Below are 13,220 nucleotides of genomic sequence, written 5' to 3' on the forward strand. Positions count from 1 at the left end.
AGTTATTTAAAGTAGCCGAGGTTTTACTTATAGGCCTACAGCGGCAGTGGGGAACCATCTCCAGACGTCAATTGCATATCAAAATGTATTTTCGCTATACGTCATTTGCCATGCAATTTGCCATGTTGAATAAAATATCTAAATGACTTAGCTGGTGAACATTTCCCCTGCCATTATGAGTTTATTCAAATAAATTATTTTCATTTCATATAGTCTTAAATTAAGCAGACTATAGTCACCATTTAATGACAAGATGTAGGCTCTGATTTTACTTATGACTAGATTCAATGTTGACGCAAACAATTCTCAGATCAATTTGGCCACATCCCATACTCACTCAAATACACTGCATATACTAATGCCAGTAGGTTATACGTAATTCTTAATGTTAAAGGTGTAACATCAGACCCAAACTGCCCTACACGCATGTTTGATGAAAGACCATTCATAGGACATCATGAAATTTGGAAAGAAATAGACTAGGCTATTTAAAATATAGGCCTTAGCCTAAAATGCCTTGTGTGTGTTGATATTTAATTGAATCAAAATAAGCTAATGTTTTATTCCTTAGGTAAATGGTGCGAGTTGGAGTCTTCCTTCCCTTTGGCTTCCGTCCGTTCCGTTTTCAAAACACTGTCTTTCAGTCGAAACCTGAGATATTAAACACGAGATAATATAAATTACTTTCAGGCTTTTACATTGTTTGCGTATACTGTATACTGTCCTGCCCATGACACATGTCCAAACATCCATTTCTTTGAAGGTATTGAATTAAAAAAGAAAACTTTAATATAGTGGAAATTCCCGGAATTATCGTTCAGTTTTCAAATATATTCCCATCGTTAAGGTTTATCTTTGGTTTAAAAAAATATTTTGAATATGGCCCCTTCCCCTCTTCCACAAATGGCTTTGTATAAAAATAATTAATTTGTGAAGGATTTTGGAGATTCACTGCGTGACCCTCATGTTGACCAAGTGGAACTGGAAATAATCGTGTTAGAGCGCGACACATGAACCAATGGGGACAATCAGAACAACAAGTAAACAAATACATTGAGATAAAGTACAGTAATGAGGCTTTTTGGCCTTTATTCACGCACCTTCCCTTTGATTTCCATCAGGGAAGATTCACTCAATTAGCTCACAGAGCCCTGTTTATCACAAATGTGAAATATAAATAGACAATAAATAAGGGTGTATTTGAACATTTCTGTTGTAAAAAGAACAGGATAAACATGGTTTAGGTCCCATGCACAAAGTGGTAAACACACACACACACACACACACACACACACACACACACACACACACACACACACACACACACACACACACACACACACACACATCAGACACAGGACCAAAATTCTTCACCCACTTTCTTGCCCTCCTAATCATCTGAACTCTAGAGAGGTGCAGGGTAAACCCAACTCCTGTTCCACTTGGCTGTGAGCTGCACATGCTACATCCATCATTTTGAATACTTTCAGAGTAGAAAACAAAAGTCCATTTCTGATACATTATTTATCACTATATAATGGAGACAAATGCAGCTTAAATTCCATATCCCAATGAAAACATGCATAAACACAATTCAGAAACTGTGCTGCATTGACAATTCAAGTTCACTCTCTTGTTTATAGAGACAATTTTTTCAGAAGCAATATTTGAAAGTCTGTTGGCCTACAAGATAAAAAAAAGGAGAGGCATCATATTATCTCTAAATTAGCATCATGTTCAGCCAGAGTTCGTATCAGTCCAGATTTAACAATTGGTTGTCTTATTATCAAGAGCTTTGAGTCTTGAGTGAGTATGACAGACATTTTTTAAAAATTGGAGGACACCTTTTCTGAAAGTTGTCGAAACAACATTGATAAACCTAGTGCCACAACTGAATTATCATTCTAGTCAATATGCTCTCTATCTTTTTAAAGATATATGTGTACATAAAAATAAAGATATTATGTTCACTGTTTACCATGGATAGTATACAATGTGTGTACTGTTCATTTAGGCCACATATTGGATTGCCAGATGTCATTCGGGTTGAATAGGATAATATTAATTCTTTTCATATATGAAAAAAGTAAAATTGCAAACAAAAGGAGTGATTTGTTATTTTCCCTCTAATCACAGTTCCAAGTAAACAGCAGTTATATATCATAGTCTTTTACAAATCCATCACCCACAAATACTCCAGTGACCATTAAAATGTTGGGAAATACTGATGTGTGTTTAAAATGAAAGAGCCAGTCTTATCATCCTTTAAATTGGACCAAACTCTGATCCTAAAAACAGTGATTGTCTCTGTCACACTTGAGTGGAACACTCTTTACTGCACCAGCTTGGCTGAGCTAAAAACCAGCATTAATGCAGACTGCCATTGAGGGCCCATTTGACTTCATTTGACTTTATTGCACCAACGACAATCCCTGTCAAGCAGAACAGCCCAACGGAATCACCGAATTGGAATGGGAAGCCATGGCCTCCGATAGTCCAACTCTATCTTCAACACCCGACTGGTTTGAATTTGTGTAGATTAAACCTCTGGCCGGCATCTACCACTCCTTAAAACAATAACAGCAATACGACTCTACAAAAGGACCAACTTCAGGCCTCCAAAGCATCAATTTCAGTGAGCCGGGGAGGCGTTCCCAAACCGGCCAAGTTTTAGAGCTTTTCCCAAATTCCACAACAGATGTGACAGTCATTAGGGATCAATGAGGAAAGGTAACCTTTCAAAGGAAACAATCCACCAGTCTGATAGCCTTTGGTGCCTGTGACACGCTTGGTAACATCCCTAGATTCAGATGCCATTCAGCCTATGATTTGCTATCTGTTGTTACATTCTCAGCCTCAGGCACATCATAGCTTGTTAAGTTATGATAAATAGAAAACAAATTGTGGATGAGAGGAGAGGTCTACAGTCTTTGTCTGAAATAAATATGTGGATCTAAAGGCTGCTTATTCATAAGGATGGGTATGTTGACCAGGTTCAACATCAAGGCTAGTATGTCCAATGCAAAAGTCACTGCATTTTTCACTGCACTTAATGTTTTGTCAGTAAAGACACATTATGCACCACAACTGTGCAGGCTAGGCATTAGGTAATTGTTTGAGTAGGTGGTTGTAAAATGATTATAAAAAAAAAATTAGAATTTGTACATGTGTCTTAACGTTGTTTTCATTTTCCCTCTTCCTAATCAAATTTGACTGGATCACTGAGATCTTCTTTGAATGCAGACCACATTTTGGGAAATTCCATCTATAGGGAGTGCTGACACGTTTCAATATGGACCTAAACGATTGTTGCATGTGGAAATATTTCAAGTTATTATTTGGATAACAATATTTGAAGTTATTTGAATAGCATATACATTTATTCTGTTAGAAATGCCGATACTCTGCAATTGCAGGGGAGTATTGTTGCGCTCAGATGATCTAGAGTTTAGCCAGGTGCGTTTGAACTAAGAGTTGAAGAGAGAGAGAGAGAGAGAGAGAGAGAGAGAGAGAGAGGAGTAGTTTGCACACTGAAAGAAATTACTTAAACAAAGTCTTCAGAAAGGAGTTTTTCATTTAATTTTGGGAGCAAGAGCAGGCGTTTCAGTCGTCCGGCTATTCTCAATGCTCACAGTGAATCAACTGCAGACATGCAATTAACAAGTACCCAGTTGGGTTAAGGGCAATCAAGAGACAGTACCCAGTTGGGTTAAGGGCAATCAAGAGACAGTACCCATTTGGGTTAAGGGCAATTAACAAGTACCCAGTTGGGTTAAGGTTAATCAAGAGACAGGGGTGGTGGGAGGGGCTTTAGGCCAGACCCAGACAACAAGTATAGATGCATTTGTTTTCGTTACAACACTTGTAGACATTAATTTAAAAGTGTTAATGAGATAAAAGTTTTAGAAAAAGCATGATAGATTTAAGTCCTCGTTCATCCCTTTTGGACAGAGGCTACCAAGTTCAGAAATCCAGAAACATTCTCTCTGAACCAGTGTTTTATCCAAGTAGAATTTGTACATGTGTCTTAATGTTGTTTTCTTTTAGCCCCTTCCTAATCAAATTTGACTGCATCACTGAGACCTTCTTTGAATGCAGACCACATTTTGGGAAATTCCATCTATAGCGAGTGCTGACACGTTTCAATATGGACCTAAACGATTGTTGCATGTGGAAATATTTCAAGTTATTATTTGGATAACAATATTTGAAGTTATTTGAATAGCATATACATTTATTCTGTTAGAAATGCCAATACTCTGCAATTAGCATTGTTTTCAAACATATTCTTGCTTAAACAATCCATGTTATCTGGATTATACTTACATATTATATCCCATAAGAACCCAAATCCATTTCTCAATTGAACCAAATGGGTTATTTTAAAAGGGAACTATACAGTTTGTTTAGCTTAATTTACCTTAACTTCACAGCTTTGGAGTCATTGGAATGGTTATATGAGCTTTTCTGGGGCGAATGGTGGCTTACTCGTTTCCCCCTAGCGCCTGTGAGCGGAAAAACCACCCATGCAACTTTGGGCCGGCGGGCCGACGGACTCAGAGACAGAAGTGAGTGGGAGAGAGAGTCGGGGTGGGATCCGGAAAGGACCACGGGGCGGGAATCGAACCCGGGTCGCCGGCGTACGGTGCAGGTGCCCCAGCCAGTTGCGCCACAGCTGGGGCCACTCTTTGACAACGTTATTTGTTGAACTACCAGTAACCCACTGTGTGATGGCATGCCATACCGTTACGTTGCTTACTTACTAAGTCCTCTTCACCCAAGTTGGATCATAGGACCTTCACTTTAAGTCTTCATCTCTCTCTGTCTTGGGCTGCCTGCACTATCTCTCCACAGGACAGCCCTGTGGTCTTGAGTTCTGACTCTAAAGTTCTTCTCCAGGTCTGAGTCAGTCAACTTCTTTTCTTCTTTCTCCAGGGGTTTTAATCTAAGGCATGACGGGTAATGTTTGTCTGTCCTTTGTCCTTTCATTTTCTCATTTAAATGGTGTTGATAATGGGCTGCTGTCTGGTTCTCTTGGTCTTCAGTGGCCTGTCTGTTGATGGTTACTGGAGCTTCCTGGGTGAAATTCACCTGCCATGGTGTCTCCAATCCTGTGGTCTTGGTAACACAGAGGAGTCTGTATGTGTTGATGGGTATGCAACAAGAGCAAAATGCCATCGACAAAGTCTACATCCTCCAGTTTCTGGGTAAGGGTCCATTGTATGGCCTTTGGCTAGTTCATTGTTGTCCTCATCACCCAATTGATCACAAGTAGGAAGATTATCAGGAAAGGCTACCTTGCCTGACTCCAGCATTTACACGGAAGGGTTCTGACATATTGGTGTTATGAGGGACACACAACTGAGAGGCTCTTTATCTCCTGAGGAATATCGTAATGCCTGAAGACTCCCCAGATCCCCCTCCTATCCAGGGCATCAAAAGCATTCTTGAAGTCAATGAAGAAGGACTGCCACCCCAGCGATTATTCTATACAAATATGGAGGGTCGTTATCCAATCTCAACAACATCTCCCAGCTCGGAACTCCACCCATGCTCCTCTTAGGGGTAAGCTACACCAGGCACATATTGGAATGTTACATATTACCAACCGTCCTGTATGTCCAACCTCTTACGTGTATGTGTCACTTAATATTAATTTTCTATACTGGTAGGCCCGTGCAGTAATCCATCCCTGACTGTACCTAGAGTACAATTGAGACACCTACCTGGTACAGTTGACACACCCATTTTTAATTACATTACGTTACATTTAGCAGACACTTCTTGACCAAAGTGACTTACATATGTCAGCTATGTCAGCTATATTACAAGGGACTACATTGTCCCCGGAGCAACTTGGGGTTAAGTGCCTTGCTCAAGGGCACAACGGTGGAAGCCGGGAATTGAACCGACAACTTTCAGGCTACTGCACGCTAGCCCAGCTCCTTAACCACTACACTACTACCGCCCCAATGATTAATGATGTAGTTATCTAACCATTCGTTGGAAAGTTGAATAAATAAAAACATAGCAATTGCAAAATGTTGTTCAAATTCATTCATTTCATTTAAATACGCGTTGGTTAAAAGGAATACATCATGAACAAAATGTGACACAGGAACAGATATGGCGATCAGCCTACAAATGGAATGTTCAAGTAACACAATTCAATGTGTGTCTCAACTGTCCCCCACTGACCACCTCACACATTTCTCTAGATTTTGCCACGACCTTACATGATACAATGCCAAAAATATGCCAGTTTTTAGGACACAGAATAATGTTTGTAAGGATACCAGTTACATTTAACAGTAACATAAGTGTAATGAGCTATTCATTGTCGAAGGTGCATGGTGAAGTGAAATTCTTACTTTGGAAAACAAACATTTGCCGATATCCTTGGATGGGAGATACTTGTGTCGTTCAAATTTTCCATGATCAAAGAGGGCACTAATACACATGTGCATAGCAAAAATCACAACTTGGGCTTGCTGTGCAAGCAAGATATTTAAGGTGTCTCAACTGTACACATGTCTTAACTGTACTCAGTCACCTCGAACGACGTTAGTTGGCCAACCAATTCCTCAGCGATAGACCGGAAGTCTTCCTGGTCCTCGACGCTGCATGAATGTTGTGAAGTTGTTGTCAAATAGGTGAGTGTTCAGTATATCTATAAACAAATAACGTCAGCGATTTTCATGTCGGCGAAATAGACATTAGCATCGTGATGACACATCCCCCAAAGTAAGTAGATTAGTAAAACCAGTCGTTTACATTTAACCGGCTACTTAGGGGATGGCGATACACGTGGGTCCTGTGTGTGTTAACGGTAACGATATTGCTTCTCGCGGAACCATATATCTAGCCATCAAAGTTTTGCCTAACGTTAATGAAATTCTTACACTTTTAAAAACGGAATGTAACACACCCGACAATCGTTTGGAAGTTTGCCTAATTTTCATCTGAAATGGTAACTTTGACTGCCGCCAGTTCACTTACACGTATGGAAGTTGCTAACATTAGCTATTGGTTTCATGTAGTCATAACAGTCTCTTTCACGCTAGTGGAAATCAGGATCCAACACACGTGATAGTCTGTTAGTGGCAGACAGTTTAGTCACATCTGCAGAAACAGAATTGTATTCGACCTGAGCCTCCTGAACAATGAAAGTTAGACAGTTATCGTTAATTCCAAATTAATGGGTGTGTGTTTCATGATCTAGATCAGCTGTACTGCTATAACGTTATTTTTTACAGTCTATGGTTATAACTAAGTATCCCAAGCTATTATGAATGAAAAACAGTGACGTTTACCTAAAAAGCAAAACCATGGTTTATATTTAGTAGTTACATAAGAATACTTAAAAGAGTTTGTTCATAAACCCCTCAGGTATACTGTAGGTCAGGGGTGGGCAAACTTTTTGGCTCACTACAGTTTGCCCACCCCTGCATTGTAGGTAATGGTATGCAATTTCAAACCCTTTCATCTCATATTCTCCCATACACAAAAAGGCGTGCAACTATGCACTTTTGAGCCTATGCGTATTCGGCACTTAACTTAAAGGAGAAATTCAGCATTTTTTCACATAGATTTCTCAAGATCACCGAGTACAGTCTGTACGGAAAAAAAACCGAAAACAATTGTTTTTACCTAGCTCGAGTTGCAGGTAGCTACAGTGCTACACTCTGGGGCATGAACATAGTGGCTCACGGACATGCCGTAGTGCTGTTACATTTTTTTAGCTTATATGTATATTTACTTTTCTTAGCAGACTCTTCTGTCCAAAACATTATATTAAAATCTGGGCGTTTCTTGTAAACAATCTCCACGCACAGACCTCTGAAGTTCACCCAAAGATTGTTAAGGCAATCTTTGGTTCACCTACGAAAAAGCTGCCATCTTTGCCCATATAGGGAGATACGGTATCTTGTGATTTTTCATATGGGAAAATAACATGGGGATTTTGAATTATCACTTTGAATTTGCTACCCCAGAGCTAACTTGCTGTGCAACTTGTAGGGAGTTAGCTTCGACACTCAGGTCCCGTATTCACAAAGCATTTTATCGTACCACTAGGAGTACTCCTAAATCGCACTAAAATATTTTAGCTAGGAGTTTTCTCTTAAAAGTTTTCACAAAACCTCTCAGACCTACTCTTAGTAAGGAAAAATGACAACTCCTAAGATAAGATAAGAGCTCTGTTGCTATGGTTGACGTCATTACTCATGCACAAGATTGATTGAAGTGACCACCTTGATTGGCTGATGATTATAACGCGGGAATGATGGCAAAAACCTCCCCTACGATGATGAGTGACAGGTGACAGGATGGTGAGAATGCGTGTCCCATAAGTAGCCTAGGCTACTGTGAAGGATGGAAGGTGATGAATAAATAGCTGAATAAAGAGTAAGGCCAAGCAAATAGCCTAGTAGCATAATGAAACACTACGGATTGAAGCAGCATCTTTGCAACATGTTTTAAATGAATCTGTAGGAAAACATGTAGGCTACATTCGCAAAGAGGAGAAACAATTTAATTTGATTTACAATGAGACGTTACATTTAGTTTACATGCAATGATGGTTTTGGTTGTTGGTGGCGTTATTGCGTCCCTTAGTTACAATGCACCCAAAAGTGGCTTAGGATTGCTTGTGAATAAGTCTTAGTGAGTTAGGAGTCCTCTCGACTTCTTTTAAGCTTTCCCAGACTTTGGTGCTACTTTTAGGGTTAAAATGTTTTGTGAATTACTCTTAAAGTTACGAGTGACACGCCCATTATTGTTGCTCCTAAATTCGCCAGTTAGGAGCTACTTTTAGCCTTAATATTCTTTGCGAATACGGGCCCAGATCTCCTTTTATGGGCAAAGATAGATAGATAGATAGATAGATAGATAGATATATACTTTATTGATCCCTAGGGGAAATTCAAGGTCACAGTAGCATACAGACATACACACACACACATTCACTAACAGCAGAAAAAGTAATTAAAAGTATATAATATAAAAAAACACAACTAAGCAATAAGGACTGTAGAAGATAAAGAATATACTAAAATACAAATTATACTAAATAAAACTTAATCTAAATCAATTCTAAAAAACAGTATCCACTAGTGCTGGGCGGTATACCGGTTCACACCGTATACCGGTGTATATTTTCGTTATGATATGAATTTTTAATATACCGCCATACCGGTACAACGCTTGGAACGCTGCACCGCGCGACAGTGTTTTAGACAGGACTTTCTTCACACGTACGCATGGTGCCAATGCGAGGCATAGTGAGGGTAAACACAAAACACCTTAAGTTTTTCACCTGAAGTATGACCCTTAAGGCTTAATTTCTCCTTAGGTAGGGGGTTTATTTAAGGGTGTTGCACAGAATACCTTAAATTGTTTCTTTAGTTAAGAAAAAAACGTTAAGGGATACTGCATTGAAAGGGATTTACCGTCACGAAAATTCTATTGAGATTGTTTAACAGCTGTAACTAGCTGGCTAGTAGGTGATGTTAGTTAGCAACCCACCGAACACAGTGAAGTTTAATGTTCTTATCATTCATCTCACCTTAAGAATATTCGCTGAAATTATCCAGGTAGCAAGTAAAGCATGTTATAGACATGCACTGAGCAATACTAGCTGGCTAGTTAGAAATGATCCTGACTGTCATCAGTGAACCAAAACAAACTTTTTTGTTAATGTTTTGCCTAGCGAACCGAACCGAAGCTCATGGCAGGCTAACAAGACATCCACATCCACATGAAGTTAACGTTAGCCTACCACTAACGTCATGTAAACCACACAATAACAATAAGGCATGTTTCTGATAGGCCTATTTGACATAGTAAGCATATTAGCAGAGAGGTTTTATTTTAAATTGTATAATTTTCAAAAAAGTATAATTATTGCAAGTTGCACTACTTTTTGTATTGGTTTTATACAAGATGTACTTGTGAAATTTGCACAGTAAAAGTTCTGTATTTTGACTGCAATTGTCTTTGCATTCTGATTAGATTCTTCATTAGAATCATGAGTGGCTCTTTGTAAACAGCATCATTTTCTAGTCAGTGTGGAGTTATTCTACATCATGACAGTAAAATAGACCATCCTTACTCAATGTACTGCAGCAATTCCTCTCCCAACTTGTAGAAAATGCTGTGAACATCTGATTATGCATGGAAAAAAAATACCGTCATATACCGTGAAACCGTAAGAATTTTGAAAAATACTGTGATATACATTTTTGGTCATATCGCCCAGCACTAGTATCCACATAGTGGGTGATTAATCAATCAGGTGCGCTTGCAATGACTGAAGCAGGGACTGAGCCTGTGGTCCTCTGTGCATAAGGTAAGGTAAGGTGCTCTTTGTGAATGAGTGTCATGGTGATGGTGCAAATGAGTAAGTCAAACTGTGCAACAGTGCAAGAATAAAGTCTATATATCTATGTATAAATAACTATATTAAGAAAGGTATAAGTGTGGTCACAGTTTGGCTGTGGCATGGAGGGAGGGGTTGTGCATATGTGCTAATAAAGCACGCAAACAGTGAGGCAGAAGACAATGGTAAAGTGGCTAGTGGACAGACAGTTCAAGACATGGAGGTGGTGAAGAGGCAGACAGACTATGCGGAAGGTCTATTTCTCCTCTTCCCTTAAGTGATGCATTGAACAGTTCAATGGCCCTGGGGATGAATGACTTCCTCAGTCTGTCTGTTGTGCAAGGCAGTGAGCGAAGTCTCCAGCTGATCAGGGTAGCATCAGATAGCAGCTTGGGGTCCTTTTTGTAGGCAAACTTCAGAGGTCTATTCTGCCACTGACTTCCATGCTTTTTCTGCTAGCATTTGTGTATTAAGGTCAAGTGCCACTATAGATACTATAGAACTTTTTTGGTTACAGCATGCTAGCAGCTTTTTCACCGTTACGCTACCACCGCCCTATAGTCACATGACTATAGGCTGTCAAGAACACGACAAGCAAACAGATGTCACAATCCAAAAACTCTGTTTTCCCCTGTCCACACGCAAACACTGAAACAGTTTTTGAAAATGTTCACTTCTGCCGGAGTTTTTCAAAATATTTGTTTTCAGTGATGAAAAAAGTTTTCGTATGGACGAGATGCTAAAATGCATAAAAAAAATACCCGGCTATGTGTGTAGAATGCCTCAGAGATATCAATTAATGACGGAAAATAACTTGCCAAGTTCAAAATGTGTTGCTGCTAGAATTTCACCTTTGCATACTGGAGCTTACTGACAGTGCAGTTCCTGATTTGATGAATCATAAAAAACTTGTATAGTAGCAAATTAGTAACTTATATAGTAGCAAAGTAGTAACTTATATAGTAGCAAATTAGTAACTTATATAGTAGCAAAAGAAAATAGGACAGAAAGCTTTTGAACGAGAAAGTGAAGGTCAAGATCAGATCGGAGGAAACACTTCATTAATGTGTCCATGTTTTTTTATATGGCATGTAAGGGCCACCGTAGGTTGTACTACATGTTTGGAAAGCTAGGGGTGATAGAGAAGTACTCAGTTGGTTGATTGGGGGGACTCTCACAGGGTATCTTTAAAGGGAAACCTTTTGCTGGTGTTGGTGCTGCTATTTTTGGTTCATGTAAGTGTATGGATAGATAGCCTAATAGAGATGCATCATTCTGCTAATGGAAATGAATGTAGTTCTAGAAGGGAAAAAATATTGATATGTTTATTTTTGCATGATACAAATTGGCATGGGGTGTGAACACTAGTGTCTAGAATAGGTATTGCTGTTTAGTGGTGTAGGCTATAGGCCTAGTCAAAGGGTAGAAAGTAAAGTCAAATAAATATGGGCTGTTGTCTAGAGTGTAAGCTTAAATATTAAAATGATTTCATTTACCAGATTTTGTCATTTTTGTTTGTCATAAACTTATTTATTTGCAGGATTGGTTATATCATGACCTTGGCTCAGTGGGTTGCATATCCATATCAAAGTCAGCAGACAGGGCACTCTTGTTACTTTGGCATTTGCCCTTCGCCCTTCCAAATCCCTTCAGAATACAAATCACACATGAGTGACCAGAGTAGTTGGGGTGGAGGAAGTGGAGACCCTCCTTACCCTATCCCCAAGACATAACTGCTTTGGTTTTAGGCTTGTGTTTGGTGTGTTTTTCCCCCTCCTTGTCCTTTGTTGGTTGTATTCCCTGGTCGGCGAGTTGTGACCGCCTGGTGTTGCATCTCCCCTGTGGAGGTAAAGGGGCAGAGGCGTGTGGGTGGGGAGGGAGGTGAGGGAGGCGGCAGTGGAGTTGAGGATCATCTTTGGCTATGATGGTGTAGACATGCTGGACTGACCAGAGCAATGAGCCGAGCCATCAGAAAGAGGGGCCTGCAGGGAGATCTCTCAGGAAAAGTGATGTGGTGGTTTTATGTTTCTGTGGAACCCTGGAGCAGGAGGTGTGTTTAAGGCCCTTTCGGTATGAGTGATTTTAGCTCTAGGTGTCATCAGAGGGACTATAGTAAATCTTGAAGCTTGGCAAGCCATTTCAAGCAAGTAAACAACAACAACAAAAAGGCAAACAACACATTTGAAAGCATTAGCCCATCAATCATGAGCACAAAACCAGACACAACATTGTTAGCATTGGTAATGTTTAAAGTTAGCCTGAATATTAAGTGTCAGATGAGGTATGACTTCTCTCCAGCAGATATACTTTTCATCATGGTGGTCATGCTGGGCGAACAAATTCACATTTGCTTCAGCAACATCCATGCTGAAGCAATGAAAAATGATGCTGTGCATAACATCTGACTTAAGGGTATAGGTTTGGTCTGAAAATTGGGACACCACCCCAACTCAAAATGACTGACAACAATCAAATGGTTTATTATCATAAGATCTGTATATTGACTAAGAATGAAATAAGATTGATTCATATTATTAAAAGCTATTCCATCACCAGTAACTAGAGTAGGACCACAGCAGGCTATATTACCCAGCCCAAAGCTACAACTGTAGGTTTTACTATAGAGATCTTCTATTAGGAAGTTTGCCACTTCCTCTAGGTTAACTTACCATGGTTTGACACTAAATCAGGTACTGCTGAGGGCAGCCAGGCAACTGTTAATGTCCAGGCTTGTGGGTGAAAGTTGATTTCAGCATCTTCTTGCATCTAGTTTCTTCTAAAATCTTCTAGCATCAACATCATAGCCTGTTTACTCTGTTCAAAAGCAACTCCATATCAAAGC

The 13,220-nt window shown here is 39.6% G+C and overlaps 1 protein-coding gene across 2 annotated transcripts in view; it reads left to right on the plus strand.

Moving 5' to 3' along the window:
• Nucleotides 1–6,543: 6,543 nt before the first annotated feature.
• zcchc7 (zinc finger, CCHC domain containing 7) overlaps nucleotides 6,544–13,220 on the plus strand; it is a 54,042-nt gene continuing 47,365 nt past the window's right edge. Inside the window, exon 1 of one of the 2 annotated variants that reach the window (XM_042097685.1) lies at nucleotides 6,544–6,653. The gene's annotated coding sequence lies outside the window, so the exon portion shown is untranslated. Of the gene's footprint in view, nucleotides 6,745–13,220 lie in introns of both variants that reach the window. The other variant, XM_042097694.1, reaches the window with a different exon arrangement.

Source organism: Alosa sapidissima, chromosome 1 (assembly GCF_018492685.1).
Source record: "Alosa sapidissima isolate fAloSap1 chromosome 1, fAloSap1.pri, whole genome shotgun sequence".
NCBI classification, from domain to species: Eukaryota; Metazoa; Chordata; class Actinopteri; order Clupeiformes; family Clupeidae; genus Alosa; species Alosa sapidissima.